Below are 12,731 nucleotides of genomic sequence, written 5' to 3'. Positions count from 1 at the left end.
TGGAAAAGGTATTCCTTCAAATAGTTCCTTCCTACTAAATGGTGGCTACACACAAGCTATATAATAAATATTAAGTAAACTTTTATCCAAGCAAAGCAAACAGAAATTTTTTATTTATTTATTTATTTATTTTTATTTAATAGCCTTTTATTTACAGGATATATACATGGGTAACTTTACAGCATTAACAATTGCCAAACCTCTTGTTCCAATTTTTCACCTCTTCCCCCCCCCACCCCCTCCCCTAGATGGCAGGATGACCAGTAGATGTTAAATATATTAAAATATAACTTAGATACACAATAAGTATACATGACCAAAACATTATTTTGCTGTACAAAAAGAATCAGACTCTGAATTATTGTACAATTAGCTTGTGAAGGAAATCAAAAATGCAGGTGTGCATAAATATAGGGATTGGGAATTCAATGTAATGGTTTTTAGTCATCTCCCAGAGTTCTTTTTCTGGGTATAGCTAGTTCAGTTCATTACTGCTCCATTAGAAATGATTAACCAACAGAAATTGAAAAAGTTTTACAGATTAGTGTATCCCAGAAAATATATAAGAGTGAATGAATTCTTTAGTTGGTACTGCTATGAAACCTCGTTTAAAACAAGAGAACCCAATCTTATCCAAGGAAGTCTATTCCAGGAGTCTCTAGGGAAGCAAGCTAGAAACAAAAAGATGATTCTCTTATATGTCTACTGCTTCTCTCACCTCATCTCTCTCCCAAAGAAGCTTTGATATCATCTCTGCAAAACCCCTTATGCAACTTTTCAAATTTCTCTTCACTCTTCTGGAGTCATATCTTCTTCCACATATACTATAACATGCAAAATGCCCCAGACTGGGCTGAAAACCTGGTTAATGCATTTAATAAATGAATTTATTTAAAATGCTAGACAATGTTGATCTTTAAGTCAATTATGTATTAATTTTGTGGTAAGTCAAATTACATGTGTTATACTGAAAAGCTAATGCTTCTGGATAACTTGGAAGACTGTCTTCTGTTTTTGAAGAGATCCAATAACATCATGGGTGATGTCTTGACTTGTGTGTGAACTGGATTTAAGTGAAGCATAGTTGTACAGAGTCATTAGCATTTCTCTCCCTTCCAGCATCATTAAAGTATTATGGCAATACAAAAGGAAGCAGTGGATATCCTTGACATCTTTGATACCTGATCAAGCTTTAAGTGAAGTGCTCACAGCATCTGCTTCAGCCATCTCTGTGGCCTTTAGAATAGATTGTTCTCATCTACTGGGGGGAGTCTTCACAGGCTTGAGGTAGTCAACCCTTAACTCACCAATAGGTTTGAGGCATGTCAGTTACCTCAGCCATATTCAGTCCATATTCTAAGATGATTTTGGTGGGGTATGGCGGTTTTACTTGTTACAACTTCTTGGAGCCACAGGTGAGAGTTGGGTGACAATTGTATGAGCAGGCCTGACGAAAAAGGTTCAGCAAGCCCTCATAACAGAAGTAAAGACTAGAACAAATAGGAATGATGAAATTTAAAAATTTAAAACATGTTAAAAAAAAAAACCCAACCCTGGTATAAATATGTGAAGTTAAGCAAGACAAACCGCCACAATGGCCCTCTTCAAAAAAAAAAATTTCATGCTCTGTAGTCTCTTGAGTCTTTCAGCTACCTATTTGGAGGTGGGTAACATTTTTTTGTACATCCTATTAAGTTTTTTTTTTTTTTTTAATTTAGGACTAATCCTTACCTTAATCTTTGCTATTTCTGTTTATTTGTGTCCTGTGTCCAAGTCTTCCATATTGTCCACAGGTTTTTCTTGGCAAAGCCAGTGGTCAGATTTGCCATTTTCCTCTCCTGAAGATTAAGACAAACAGAGGTTAAGTGGCTTGCCCAGGGTGAAGCTGCATTTGAAATGCAGTCTTCCTGACTCCAGTCCCAGCACACTATTCACTGAGCCAAAAATGGTGAAATTTTCAAACAAGGAATAAAGTTTTAAATAGAATCTTGCTTTTGGCACAGAGATGTTTTGCTCTGCTACCACCACCACCACCACCAACACACATACACAAAAAACAGGGATACCTAGCCCAGATTGACCCTTACTTAAAAAATATTAGAATTTGCAGAATCTCAGAGTTAGAAGCAACCTCACTGATCACACAGTCCAGTCCAATCTATATTTGACTAAGAATCCTTAATGCAACATATTTTATAAATATTCATCCAGCCATGTTTTTTTTTTTTTTTTTAAGATTTCAACTGAAGGGAAACCCACTATCTTTTGAGAAAGAAGCTGGAAGAAAAAAGAAGAGCATTATGAGAAGCAAAAAGAGAGCAAATAACATGTTGTCAAGGAAGTCAAGGGAGAATGGTTTAAGAAGGAAAGGGTAAGTGACATTGTCAAATGCTGCATAAAGTCAAGGAAGGTGAGTTCACGAAAAAAAAAAAAGATAAAACCTGTAATAGGGGAGGTCTACAGCTTTGTGCCAGAGTACCAACACAGAAGTGATGGGAGGGTGGAAAAAATCAAACTTCTACTTGTGGAAGTCCTACCTACCAACTTGGCATCCTTTGATGGCAGGATCAACAACTACTTCCAATCTATCTGAACCCTACCTAGTTCTAGACTATTGCTCCTCAAGGGTTTTTTGTTTGTTTGTTTGTCTGTTTCTCTTCTATTTTTAAATATCTATTCCTATTTATGGTTACTATTTAAATGTCTATTCATATTCTTGATATGTATAAAAATTTTCTTCATATTTTAATAACTCCATGTATATATATATATATACACATGAGTATATGTATATTTACAAATATATGTTTGTGTATTGTACATGTACATATATATGTATGTTTGTCCTTCATTCTCGAAGAGGATAATCATATCAGGGAGGTGATGACATGTCATGTAAGTTAATTGGATTTAAGTGTGAGAGAGAGGGCTGTGCAAGGTCATCTGCCTCACTTTTCCTTGCAGAGCCATCTGGGTCCAGTGGCCAGATATAGATCACGATGACTGAAGATGGTCCCAGATTCAATGGGAGAACTTAGCCTTTTAAGGTTAAGGTCGTGTGTGTGTGTGTGTGTGTGTGTGTGTGTGTGTGTGTGTGTTTTTCTATGTCTATCTCCTGTCTCTGAATTTTATTAGCTATGTAACGAAGAATTCCATACTTCCCCTCTGCATCTCAGGCAACTCTAAGATATGAAGGTTGTGAATTTAATTCAAAGAGGAATTCCTTACACAAACAAAACCTCAGTTCCTTGACAAATTGATGTGATGTTTTAACAGGTTAATCTTTTATTTGGAATATGCACTATCAATATTTTGCCCTAATCTAATGGTTTTCTTTTTAATTATGCACAATTTTGCATGTGCATGTGTGTGTAAGTTGGTGTATAAATAATTTGTTTTATATAATTTACTTTAATGTAATCAAGAAAATCTAATTTACCTCCAATACTTTCAATTAAAAAAAATAAATTAATTTCACCATTCCCCCAGGATTGTCCAATATCCTTAAGGGGATCAGGGCTATCTAGACTCTGAAAATAGCTCCAGCCCCCAATGAAGTTGTTCCCTCAGCTGGGACTGGAGGTGCTTGCACCTGAATTCCACCTTTTGGGGCAAATTTTATTATTTGTTTTAAACTTCAATGCAAATGAGAAAAGAAAAAGAAAAAACATTTCCATGTACAACACAGAACATGACAGAGGATTCAATATAAAACAATAAATTTCCATTCCCAGAAAATCTATATAATAAACACTATACATTGTTTTCAAAGTTGTCCAGTTTGTTGGGGTTATTATTATTATTTTTTGCTTCCTTTTGGTTTTCTTTCTTTCTCTGCCATGTACTTTTTACTTTATTTCCTATTCCACTCCCTGTCTATAAGAAGTCTACAATTAAGCACGGATGTGTGTATATATATATATATATATATATATATATATATATATATATATATATATATACATATAGATAGATGGCTATAAACATATTCACTCACATATATGTAAGACCGTAGTATGCTTATTTACTCTTATCATTTCTTTTGCTGAAGATAGATATCACCTTCCTTCATAAGTTCAAGGCTTCTTATGTTTTTCTAAATCAACCAGCTCATTTCCTGTAACACAGCAATATTCCAACTCAACCATATACTATCTGATTGATTATCTATGAAAGTTCTCTCACCCACCCACCCCAATTTTCTGCTTTCCTTCTATTCTTGGCTGCATAGGTTTTATTTATGTAAGAAAACTTTAATTTAAAATAATCAAAACTATCCATTTTATACTTCAACAATACTCTTACCTTATAATATAGTTTAAGGTCTGATATAGCTCATTCTTCTTTACATCTTTTTTTCCTGGTTTCCTTCAAGTTCCTGCCTTTTTATTCTTCCACATGAACTTTGTAATTTTTTCTAACTCAGTAAGATACGTTTTTAGTAATTTAATTGGAATGGCATTGAATAAATAGATTTGTTAGATAAAATTATCATTCTTTATTATATTGGCTTTACCTACCAATGAATAATAAATATTGTTTCAATCACTTAGATCTGATTTTATTTATATAAAAAACATTTTATGTTTATGTTTGTGTTTGGTTTGTGTTCATACAGTTCCTGTCTCTGTTTTGGCAGGTATAATTTTTTATACCATCTAGTTATTTTAAATGGTCTAAAACAATATTAAATAATATTGCTGATACACTGTAGTTTCCCTATTTTTCTTTTGATTTATTTTACTTTGAACTTTGTCTGAAATCATGATTACTACCCCTCTTTTTTATATAATAAATTCTCTTATTGACCTTTATTTTATCTTTGTCTCTCTCTCTGTCTCTCTCTGTCTCTCTCTGTCTCTCTCTCTCTCTCTCTCACTTTATAGCATTTTCCCTAAATCGACATACTTGAATTCCATTTAACCACTAATATCTGGATTTTTTTTTAAACTAAGAAATATTTACTTGAAAAGGTATAATCACAATTGTACAAACTTACTTCCCCACACATACACTTGAACTACTTCAGTCTCTGGAGAGGGGAAGAGGTTAAGATTCACAGCTCAGCTTAGTTCCTCTAGAGCATATTCCCAATTCCTAGTAGAGAAAAAATTAACTCTCTTGAGTCTTAGTTTTGAATCCCAAGTTCCAGGGTTTCTCATGGTTTCCATGACTGCACCATCTTACTTGCAATTCCAGGTGCAAGGTCATTTCTGTGGCTTGAACTCCTGGTCCCACAAGAATCACCTTTAAGCACCTGAAACTGAAGAGGATAAAACAACACAGAAGAGAAATACCAACAACAGAAACAAGAAGAAACAGGTACTTCTTGGAGCCACAGTAAAAGTGAGAGGGCAGTGACCAATTTAGTTCATGGCAACCATGCCATGGATGCTGTGATGGATCCTCATTATTCAGATGCAATAAATAAAAAATGACAGAAAAGAGCATAACAGAAAGAGTGACTGGCCCCATGTTGCCAGTTTTAAAATTGCAGCCAACTAATCCAAGAAGACCATCCAAATTCATATGGTAGATGATGTAGAGGTATTCATGTTAGATAATCTGAACGTGCTCCAAAGTCCCCTCAAGGTTGTTTCCATTTTGGGTGAATTGGGTAAGTCCAGATGGGTCTGGATTTCAGCTTGCATAAATTTGTAGTAGGTTCAATTAGCATATTACCAGAAATTTAGGGAGTTCCACAATAACTTTTATAGCAGAAGTATTGCTGCTGGCCACAGTAGGCAAATATTAGAGACTATGTAATTCCAAACCATCATTTTACAAAAATTCCTGGGGAAATTAAGTAACTTGTCCAATGTCACATAGGAAGAGCCTGGAATTGACTCTAAATGGCTTGATTTCAGATCTAGTGATTTTTCTAATGTATTACTCTACCTTCTCTTTCTCTTCAGCAGCTTAGAAACTTTTAGATCTTTGGACTGATTTTCCTCCCTGGGATCATAGTCCAGTTGAGCTTGACCAGGTTACACCTTCATCTTCTTGATTTAGGTATCAACATTGCTAATTATTACTTGAAAATTGTCCAGAATTGTTCAGTCAGTTCAGAAGATTGACAAGCTAGAGACTGCAGTCGGGCAGAATGAAGGATTCAGAGGAGTAGAACCAAGATTCAGAGAGAGCTGGAGGCTGAAGCTAGCAACAAGAACTCTCGGAACCAAAGAAAGCTAACTGGGCTATTTTAGATGAGACAATAAAAGATTTGAACTTTTATCACCTGGCTGTGTTTGAAGTGATTATTACTCTGAATTGAAACTAAGGCTGCCTCCAGGAAACCTTCCCAAGAAACCTGCTCCCAGAGAACAATCATATTATACAAAAGAAGAAGACTACATTTTGTAGGTTAGACAGTGGTCCCCCCAATGTGATTTATACTTAGTTAATTACACTTAGTTTGCTCAGAAAACATCTTTTTCTTTTCTTTTTTGTCAATTTGGTAAATTTGGTTTAATCTGAAATCATCACAAATTCACAATTTAGTTATTACAATACTTTAAGTGAACCTAATTTATGTTAGGGTCACTAGAATTAGCACCATGCAGAAATACCTACCACCTAAACACCACATGACTTTTAAAAAAATAAAAAAGATTATTTTTTAAAATGTATCCTTTAAGACTAGAAAAACCTGTTGGTTCATGCGTTGTGTATCATAGCTTGTATCAACATAGATTCAGAAATGAAGCCTTGCTCTATTAGCAACTAAGAATACAATCTAGAGGGGAAGTCATATTGGGATTGATTAGTCCTCAAAAATCTGGTGATTCTTTAGGCTATTATATTCATGTTTAGCATGAAACTATTCTTAGGAATAACTAACTGACCCCTCTGGTAAAGTCTTAAGCTACTTGGACAAGGAGGAGAGAATAATGAAAGAAGGAAACATTCTCAGTTCCCAGCTTTACATCAAAAAAGAGAATATTGAAAAAAAAATGTGACCTATATTTTTGGTAGCAGCTCAACAGTTTTATTTCCTTTCTTCTTAGATTTTACAATATTCTCATAACTAATCTCTTGCAGTAAGTTATAGGCCTTGGATGTGTTATATTTTCTGAGTTTCTACTGCTATGACTCATAGAAACTGGTTAGAGCGGCTAAGAGTTGGTTTCCATTCCATGGCACATTACCCCCACCCCAACTTCTAAGTAACAAGCAAAATATGATTAAAACAATTACACAACACAACAAAACTGTGTTACTAGTTCTAACTGACTATCCATGTCTTATCAAAAGAAGATAAAGTAAAAGCAAGCAATAACCTAATCTTAACATATAAGTCAAATAGTTTCTGTTAGGTAATTTCTTCCCATAGTTGGCTGATTACAGAGTTCTTCCATTTATTCAATTCAACTCAGTCAAGTTAGGGTCTGTTTTCATTCTAAATGGTAATTCTTTATTAACTAAGTGTATTCTGTCCAAGAAGCAAACAAGTTGATAGTTTAGATCAGTATTTACTCATATTTCAAACAAAATTTAATTCTGGGGAGAGTCCTTTGCTTTGTGCTATTCTATAAATGTCTACAACTTAGAAAACCTGCATTTTAAATCAGTAACTGGGACAGCTGGTTTAGAGCTAGCTCCTACAGATGAAAAGGGCCCATTGTTCAATTTTCAGTTGAGCATTTACACCTGAGCAAATGCTACAAAGCAGGGCTTGATTTATTGTTTTGTTGATTGTCTAGATTTGAGAAAGTGATAGACAGAGCCAATAGAGCAGATTTGTCCTATTCCAAGTGTCCTCAATGATATCAGTCAAGATTATGACATTTCTAAGACAAATTAAATGCTATTCATTTTGATCTTAAAAGTAAATTATTATGACTATAACAATATAAATTGAAACATCAAATCAGAATTCTATGTGATTATAATAAACAAATTTTGTTTCAAAGAAAAAAAGAGAAGATATACTTCCTTCCTTTCTTTACAGAGGTAGAGCTTATGAATGAGGAACAGTGAATATACTGTCAGCCCTGGTAGTTATGTTGGTAAATTTTTTTCAAACTGCTTTTTAAATTTCTCTTCCTCTTCCCTGTCCTTCTCCTCCTTCTTCAACAGGCACTTGGCTCTAGGTTGGGAAGGCAAAAGGATATATATAGAAATAAAGGTGATGTATAAACAAAAGATATCAAAATTTTCTTTTTCCCCCTTTTTATTTATTTAATATTTTCCCATAGTAACATTCAAAACATTTTTTCATTTATTTTTAAGATTTTTGAGTTCTAGGTTTTCTCCCTTATTTCCACCCATAATTAAAAAACCACATGTGAAGTTATGTAAAAGTCACAACTTGTGAAAGAAAACAGATCTCTCACCACAAAGAAAATAAAAATCCTCAAAAAAATTAAGTTAAAAATAAAGAGAAAGAGAAATAGAGAATGCTTTGATCTGTATTCTGAAGCCATCAGTTCCTTCTCTGGTTAGGTTTAATTGTGGATAATTTTGGTATTGAGAATAACATAGTAATTTACAGCTGATCATCCCAGAACATTGCTATTACTTTGTTTCTCTGGAATATCATATTTCAAGCACTCTGGTACTTTAATGTAGAAGCTTCTAGATCTTGTGTTATCCTGACTGTGGCTCCACTGTACTTGAACTGTTTCTTTCTGGAAGCTTGCAATATTTTCTTCTTGAACTGGGAGTTCTGGAATTTGACTATAATATTCCTGAATTTTTATTTTGGGATCTCTTTCAAGAAGTGATCTTGATTCTTTCAATTTCTATTTTATCCTATGGTTCTAGAATAGCAAGACAGTTTTCTTTGATAATTTCTTGAAAGATGATGTCCAGCCTTTTTTTTTTTGATCATGACTTTCAGGTAAACCAATAAGTTTTAAATTATCTCTCCTGGATCTACTTTCTAGATCAATTATTTTTCCAGTGAGATATTTCACATTTTTTCTATTTTTAAATTTTTTTTGGTTTTGCTTTATTGTATCTTGATTTCTCATAAAGTGATTAGCTTCCATTTGTTCAATTCTATTTTTAAAGGAATTGTAGTGTTCCTGGTGGTTTTCTGGAGGTCTCTGGACCAGCCTTTGTTTCAGCAAAGTAATCACTACAAGAATAGCCAAGTGTTAAAGTCCAAATCTTTTATTGTCTCCTTGCCTAGAGCCCCAGCCAGCTTTCTTGGAACTGAGTCTTGGTTCCTTCCAGTGGAGAAGTGCAGGAGGCCAGCTACCACGTTGGTGTGAGATGGAGTGAATCTGTCTCTGAGTCCTGCCCTGGCTGAGTTTGTCCCAGCTTATATGTTCTATTCTAATTACATTATCATCGGTGTGAATCTTGTAGAATAGGTGTCAATCTTGTGGAATTATATTAAACACTAAGTACATTTATTGAACTAGAGAACTATTAAGCATCATGCTAAACTAGATAACCATTGTCTTATCAACACTTTGTAAAAATCCTTGTTATAAGTACAGAGTTCTGGCCCATAACAAGGAATTATTTTCTTCATTGAGCTTTTGTACCTTCTTTCCTAATTGGCCAGTTTTGCTTTTTAAGGGATTCTTCTCCTCATTAGTTTTTTGTATTTCCTTTTGCACCTTTCTCAATTCTTTCCCTAATTTTTCCTCTCTCTCTTGATTTTCAAAGTCCCTTTTGAGCTCTTTCATGATCTAAGCCCAATTCTTATTTTTCTTGGAGGCTTTGGGTATAGGAGCTTCAACTTGTTATCATCTTCTGAGTGTGTGTTTTGATCCTCCTTGTCACCATAATAGCTTTCAATGGTCAGAAACTTTTTTTGTTTTCTGCTCATTTTCATATTACTTGGCTTTTAACTTTTTGTTAAAGCAGCTCTTTTTCTAGGGTAGAGGGTGCCTTGTCCCAAGCTACTGGGATTTTGTGCAGCTCTTTTCAGAAACCTTTCTAGGAATCTGACCACAAGCACTGTTTTCTGCCCTGGAGATGTTAGGTATGCTGCCCCTCTGCCAGCTGTAAGATCTAGTGTGTTGTCTTGGGCTGCCCTGGGACTGCACACCAGACTCTCTTCCTGTTCCCACAGACCCTCTCTACTGACTGACCTGAGTCCTCCATGGTGTGCTGGGCTGAGAGGTTCAGAAGCCTCCATCACTGCTGCTGATTCAGAGATTCCCCCCTCATTGACCCTGGGGACTAGGAGGGGCCTGTGGTAATTTTGCATTGGGTTCCCAGTCTGATTGCACAGACTGTTTCTGCTGACCTTCCAGCTCCTGTTTGGTGACTCTCGGCTGAGAGGTCTGAAAGCCACCAGTACTCCCCCCGTTTCAGAGGTCAGGCCTGGTCCGGGGCTGCACACTAGACTCCCCCTTTTTCTGTGAGCTTCTAAGTTTGCCTTTGGTTGAAAAATGTTCTACTCCATCTTTTGGGGTGTTCTGATGCTCTAAAATTTGTTTAGAGTCATCATGTAAAGGAATTTGGAGCAGTTTGGGGGAGAGGTTGGGCAAGTTCCTGCCTTTACTTTGTCATCTTGGCTCTGCCCTCCCCCATAGCAATAATTTCTAAAAAAAAAAAAAAAAAAAGAGAGAGAGAGAGAGAGAGAGAGAGAAGAGAAGAAAAGAAAACAAAAAAGAAAAAAGTATTCCATGCAGCATTTCAGAAGAAGGAAAATATGTAGAAAACAAATTAGGACTGGGAATCACTGGAGCTGTTGAAACCAGATTTCACTTTGAGATTATCATAAATTTTCTCCTGTAGGAAACACATAAACAATATAAATTATTGCACAGGATGCATTTGTCTCCAATATTAGTCAAGCTGCATTGTTAATGATTCATAGCTATATGTGAGGGTGGGGGCCCAGATGTTTGTCCTCACCCACATTAGATAGTGGAATAACTAACAATATCATTACACAATTTTACAACCGTTGTCCTTGAGCAAAAGATTGAGTTGAGCCTATATTCTCATAGTAAATACAGTGAAGAAAAAAGACGGAAATGTAGAGGGTGTTGGCCAAAAGAACAGCTAGTAAAATTAATCTAAGACTTGTTTGTAGTTGTAGTGAGAAGGAGAATTATAAGGTTAGCATTACTGCTAGCCAAAACTTTCACCAGTCTTTAACCTAATCCTGATTTGCCCTGGAATCATTGCTTATAGTTGTCTCCAACAGAGGAATTTCATCCTCAATGCTTTAATTCTATCCCTGCATCCAATTTCTATAAAGAATGATAGAATAATTATAGTTGATCAAGAGCTTAGGTTTCCTGTCTTATTGGGTCACTGGTAACAAAGCTGCTTATTAGGTATTTGACATTTTACATCTACTAAGGACAGACAGATTAATAACAAATGAGCTCTTCCACTTGGTTTCTTTAGACTCTTATTTCCTTTTTAACAGGTCTTTATGTATCTTTGCTTCTGTTGCAGCTATTGCTGTGGTCTATATTCCAAAGCTCACAGAATCTGAGAGGAATAAGAGATCCTAACGATCAAACCCCTCATTTTATTAAATGATTTTTATGAACTTGTCAAATGTGAACATTTCCACATAAAAAGAAAAGGAACAGAAATATAAAAACCACAAACTTGTATTAGGTCTAGATTTTTTAAAATATATACATTAAATTCAAAATGTTAGTCGTAAAGCTGTTTTGTTTGTCTGTCTCCCTCTAAAATTCCTTCCAATGTCTTCTGTGCCTTTAAAATAAATCTTTCACTGACTTTCTTTTCTTCACACCACTGTCATTAGTCTTCCTCTCTTGCTATCACCCATTCTCCCCCAAAAAGCTATCCTTTCTAGCAAATAAGTATGGTCAAGCAAAACAAACCTATCTATTGGCTGTATCTGAAAATACATATCCTATTTTGTAATTATAGGTGAGCACCTTGCTTTAAAAGGTAGGAAGTGTGCTTCATCATTGGTAGAGCATTCTAGAGTCAGAATTGGTCAATGTGATCAGAGTCATTGAGTCTTTCAAAGTTGTTTATTTTCACATTATTGTGGTCTTTTTTAATTTGTTGAGCTTAAGATTTCTGCAGTTCAATTTGTCCAAGAAGAACCCAATTATTTATTAAAAAATTTTATTTTGTTGGTATATTATTTTTCCAATTATAAGCAAAATGGTTTTTAACATTCATTTTTGTAAAATTTTAAGTTCCAATTTTTTTTCTCTCTGTCTTCTTTATCCCCACCCCCCAAGACAATCTAATATAGGTTATACATGTACACTCAATTCTAAGAGGCATTTGGAGATGCAGATCTAGAAGTTAGGAGAGAGATTAGGGTTGGACAACTAGAGCTGAGAATCATCATGGTAGCTAATGAGATCACTAATTGAAATAATATTGAGGAGCAAAAGAAGAGCCTCAGGATAAAGTCCTGGGGGATACCCACCTTGAGTATATGTCCTCCTCTCTGCTGGTATTACTGCCAACCTGGTGCAAGCCCTTATCACTTCATGACAGGACAATCTGCTGGTGGCTCTTACCTCGTCGAGTCTTTGACTCTTCCCCAGCCACTCCATCTTCCCTCAATTGCCAAAGTGACCTTTCTAAAGGGCAGATCTAATGCTGTCACTGCTCTAGCTCCAATTAAAAAAAATCAATAACTTTTTATCAGTTCCAGGATCAAATATAGAATCTTCTGTTTTAAGATCCTTCATAACCTGGCTCCTTCCTACACTTTAACCCTTTTAAAAGTTCTCTCCTCCACAAACCCAATGACATTGGCTTCCTTGCTGTTCTGGCAAAAGATACTCCATCTCCTGCCTTTGTGCATTTTCACA

General features: G+C 35.3%; 2 long non-coding RNA genes across 2 annotated transcripts in view; one reads left to right on the top strand and one right to left on the bottom strand.

Moving 5' to 3' along the window:
* LOC116419798 overlaps nucleotides 1-6,133 on the top strand; it is a 41,831-nt gene extending 35,698 nt beyond the window's left edge. The window contains exons 2-4 of the long non-coding RNA XR_004230101.1: nucleotides 2,237-2,371; nucleotides 5,200-5,322; nucleotides 6,013-6,133. This is a non-coding gene — a long non-coding RNA (uncharacterized LOC116419798). The remainder of the gene's footprint in view (nucleotides 1-2,236; nucleotides 2,372-5,199; nucleotides 5,323-6,012) is intronic.
* LOC116419799 lies at nucleotides 490-5,193 on the bottom strand. Its single transcript, XR_004230102.1, has 3 exons — nucleotides 5,000-5,193; nucleotides 1,732-1,838; nucleotides 490-1,490 (listed from the first exon to the last, which is right to left on the bottom strand). It is a non-coding gene; the product is annotated as an uncharacterized LOC116419799 (long non-coding RNA).
* Nucleotides 6,134-12,731: the final 6,598 nt, after the last annotated feature.

This window comes from Sarcophilus harrisii, chromosome 6 (genome assembly GCF_902635505.1).
Source record: "Sarcophilus harrisii chromosome 6, mSarHar1.11, whole genome shotgun sequence".
NCBI lineage: Eukaryota > Metazoa > Chordata > Mammalia > Dasyuromorphia > Dasyuridae > Sarcophilus > Sarcophilus harrisii.
The sequence above is the reverse complement of the archived record's forward strand: the minus strand, read 5'-3'. Positions and strand labels throughout refer to the sequence as shown.